The following is a 5,000-nucleotide window of genomic DNA, read 5'->3' as shown; positions in this document are numbered from 1 at the left end:
ACCCACGTACTGTGAGATACACTGCAGTTTCTCTATGAGGGTGAAGTTACCGAAAGAGTTGCCTTTGTGATTTCATCAGGGGGGTCAGGCTCTGGGCTCTGCAAAGCACCTTGAGATAATTTGATTGTTTTTACATTCATTTACATTTAGTCATCTAGCAGACACTTTTATCCAAAGAGACTTACAAGGATGTATACACATTTTTACATTTACACTGATGGCACACTGCACATCAGGAGCAATTAGGGGTTCAGTGTCTTGCTCAAGGACGCTTCGACAGGGAATTGAACTAACAACCTTCTGATTACTAAACGACTTCTCTACCTCCTGTACCACTGTCGCCCCATTTTGGCGCTATATCAATACAACCGAAGTTGAGGTGTTTTCATTCAGAAACTTCCCTTCGTCCTTTCAAAAGCACATTATAGAGGTCATTCATAGGAGGGCGGTGTTGTCCGTAGGCTGATCGAGTAGAGGTCGAGGTCGAGTCTCCGTAGCATAAGATGCTAAGTTAATATATCAGCGACCTGTCAGCGACTTCCATTCATTTTTAGGCGGTCTTTGGTACAGCTGCTCTAACAGTGCCCTCTCGAAGAAACTGAACCACAATTTGTTTTACAACCTTGGAACCCACAGTATGCCTTTCTTTTTAAAAGACCGAGAGACCAAAGAGCAGCTGTGCAGAGTAACATGTACAGACTAATCTCTCTGTAGACCTCACTGGTGTGAATGTTTGCTCAGACCACAGCTTTCACTTTTATACCATTGCCTTTGGTCATTCACGTCCCTGTAGAGTGCATGAGTGGACCACAGGTGAGACTGACCCCATCTCTCTACCGAAGACAACACTATGGCAACCACAGGTGAGACTGACCCCCTTCTTCCTACTGAAGACAACACTATGGCAACCACAGGTGAGACTGACCCCCTTCTTTCTACTGAAGACAACACTATGGCAACCACAGGTGAGACTGACCCCATCTCTCAGTGGTTTGGCTGTGCAGGTCAGTGATGTGGCTGTGGTTTGGCTGTGCAGGTCAGTAGTGTGGCTGTGCAGGGTCTGTGGTTTGGCTGTGCACGGTCAGTACTGTGGCAGTAGTGTGGCAGTGGTGTGGCAATGGTTTGGCTGTGAGCGGTCAGTGGTTTGGCTGTGGTTTGGCTGTGCAGGTCAGTAGTGTGGCTGTGCACGGTCAGTACTGTGGCAGTAGTGTGGCAGTGGTGTGGCAATGGTTTGGCTGTGCACGGTCAGATAGTTCTCACAGCAAAGTAATCTGTTAACTTTGTCAGCACCTCTGGAGGGAATATGACAGATCTATAATCAATAATCTAATCTAATCTAAACAGTACTCTATTCGACCACCTTAAGAGGAAGCATCTGAAGGAACATGCCGAGAGTCTTTCACTCGGGTTGGACTGCAACAACCACACTCATCTGGATCTCACGAGGTGGTATTTAAGACAATGTGCTATTCAAGACTGTGACGGACCGAGCCTCGGGTTGCCGTCAAAATGTGGGTTTGGCCAAAAAGCTCAGAGACAGTGTGAGAGTTCAAAGATAAATTCTTTAATATTCTTCAAAATTATCCAGGAGACCTGCTTAGTCTCTAAATCAGCAGAGGACACAAATCAGCAGTCTCCAGAATGTAACCTGCTAGGCCTCTAAATATGTAGGGGATAACATAAAACACATACAAACACCTGCTAAACCCCTATCCGCAGAGGACAACCATCAGCAGTACCAGGGTCACACATATACACATACCTGACATGACAAGACAGAACAATGAACATATATATATACGAGGTGGCCAGCACCATTTCTAAAGAAAGGGGTAGACACAACAATCAAACAATACACAGATGACGAAACATAAACATAGTATCCTCTGTAAGCTAAAAAAATCAAAGAAATAACTATGTAGTAAATTGTAACATTTATGTGTGTAAAAAACACCACGTACCACGACCGTCACAAAGACACTGATGCAAACTCATGTTAGTTTATCTATTGGCTACTGATTGCAACTTAATGTTGAAACCATGAAACAGTCTGAATGTTTATTTGTCTTAGAATGTTCAAGTCTGAAAGTGTTTATATTTTACTACGTCTTTTTAGCTTAGTTTAGTTAGTCTACTTCTGACTGTTGAGTACTTCTGTGAATCTGTGGTATTTAATGGTTATGTTACCTATTGACTGCTGTTTACCACTTTGTTTAATATTTAAAATGAAGTTTAACTCTTAATTTAAAACTTAATAACCATTTTGAAAAGATGTTGTGTTTTAAATGGCACAAATAAATAAATAAGTCCAGAGGCTGGATATTCTCGACAGAACATTTCAAAATTGGGAAGAAAGATGGCAATTTAGATCGTGATAGTCTGTTAAAAAAATGATTGTCATTTTTGAGATCATTAAACATTATGATTTTTGGCCAACCACCCTCAGTGAGCATGGAGCCCTTTAGAAGAGAAACGAGCTCAATGGTGGCTGGTGTGACTGTGTGTGTGTGTGTGTGTGTGTGTGTGTGTGTGTGTGTGTGTGTGTGTGTGTGTGTGACTAGAAATCACTTGTCCAGTACAAGGATGGGTGATGGGCCCAAACATATGCTACATCTCGTCAGACATGCAAGGGGGATGCATCTTGTCACACACACAAGGATGCTGCTTGTTTACAGATAACTACTACATGGAGGGAAAAAACGCATACACACACACACACACACACACACACGGACACACACACACACATGCATACACACACACATACACATATATATCCTCAGGCACACAGACACAGACACAGACTCTCTCTCTCTCTCTCTCTCACTCTCTCTCTCACACACACACACGTTCACACATTGCTGCTCTCGGATGCACTGAGTGTGTAATGTTAGCGTATTGATTTTGGTGTCTTGCCCTCCTCGCTCCCAGTGTCTCGGCTGAAGGCTTGATTAGGGCTACTTTCATACATGCACTCCCTGACCACACACTCTACCTCCTTCTCCCACTACTAACACCCCCCCTGTATAACACACACACACACACACACACACACACACATATATATATACTCAAACAAACGCACACGCACACACACATACACACACACACACACACACGCAAATACTCAAAACACGCAAACGCACACACACACACACACCTATACACACACACACCTATACACACACACACACAGAGCCATATAAACAAACACACACACACGCAAACAGACATAATCAAACACACATACACACACAAGCACACTTAATCCACCCCTCTCTGTCACATACATACACACAGACTGACATACACACACACACACACACACAGAAATTCTCCCTCATTCCCCACTTTCTCTTTCAAACATATTTGTAGCACTCAGACACACACACACACACAAACACACACACACACAGACACATACACACACACACACACACACACACACACACAGAAATTCTCCCTCATTCCCCACTTTCTCTTTCAAACACATCTGTAGCTCTCTCTCATACACAGACACACACACACACACACACACACACACACACACACACACACATTCTCCCTTGTTCTCATTTTCCTCCTCACATATACACACACATACACTCTCCCTCATCATTTTTTCTCTCGCTTGTCTCCATGTCTCTTCAATTGATCAGATCATTGCAAAGGACGAGTAAAGGCATGCGGAATAACACACACATATACTCACTTACTATAACACACACACACACACACACACCTTTCTCCATACATAGACCCTACCTCTCTCTCTGCTCTCTCTCCCCCCCCCCCTCTCCCTCTCTCTCCCCTCTCTCTCTGCTTCTCTGTGTTTGGTGTTTGTGTAGATGCCTGTCAGTTTGGCCAAGGTGGAGACACACCGGTCAAGAGGCTAGAAAGAGCAAGAAAGGTAAACAAAGAGAAGACGAAGACGAAGACGAAGACAGGGATAGAGAGATCGATACAACACAACACAAAGACAAAAAAAGAGACAGAGAGACTTCAACTGAACAAGAGGAGAAATAGAAAGATGGAGGGAGTGAGAGATGGGGCAGACAAAGGATTGACGGAGAGAAAGACGGGGTGGGGGGAGAGATGAGAGGGGTGGATAGAGAGTGAGAGGGTAAGAGATTGGCAGAGAGAGACGGATGGATAGAAAGCAAGATAGAGAGGGGGAAAGAAAGAGAGAGACGGAAGGATAGAAAGCAAGATAGAGAGGGGGAAAGAAAGGATGGAAGAAACAAAGAAAGAAAGAATCGTTTAAGAAAACTGCCTCCCCACACACACACACACACACACATACACACACACCATTTTTCCCGAACGGAGCCAAATTGTCTGTTTGTTGATAAACACTGTACTCCACCACTATTCAAAGATCTAAACATGGCTATCAAGGCTAGCCTTGGCCTTTCTTATTTTGTCTTGTGAAGAAAAAAAAGATGGCAAGAGGAGAGAAAGAGGCAGATAGAGTGTGTGTGTGTGTGTGTGTGTGTGTGATTGTGTCTGTCTGTCTGTCTGTGTGTGTGTGTGTGTGTTTGTGTGTGTGTTTGTGTGTGTGTGTGTGTGTGTGTGTGTCTCTCTGTGTGTGTGTGTGTGTGTGTGTGTGTGTGTGTGTGTGTGTGTGTGTGAGTCAGAGCAGTCAGAGCATAATTAAAGAATGTGATATTGATTAGGAGAAGGGGGTTTAAAAAGAGGAGTGACCTCACAGTGACGTGCCATCAGGGCTCATGCAGTGTATCAGTACATATACTGCAACAACACACACCCTCTCCCCTCACTCTCTCACACACACACACACACACACACACACTAACTCACACGCACACACACACCCTCACTCACACACACACACACACACACCCACACCCTCACTCTCTCACACACACACACACACTCACTCACTCCTCTCACACACACACACACACACACATACACTCACACACCTTCACTCACACACACACACACACACCCTCACTCACTCACACGCACACACACAC

The sequence above is a fragment of the Clupea harengus genome, chromosome 16 (assembly GCF_900700415.2).
Source record: "Clupea harengus chromosome 16, Ch_v2.0.2, whole genome shotgun sequence".
Taxonomy (NCBI): domain Eukaryota; kingdom Metazoa; phylum Chordata; class Actinopteri; order Clupeiformes; family Clupeidae; genus Clupea; species Clupea harengus.
The sequence above is the reverse complement of the archived record's forward strand: the minus strand, read 5'-3'. Positions refer to the sequence as shown.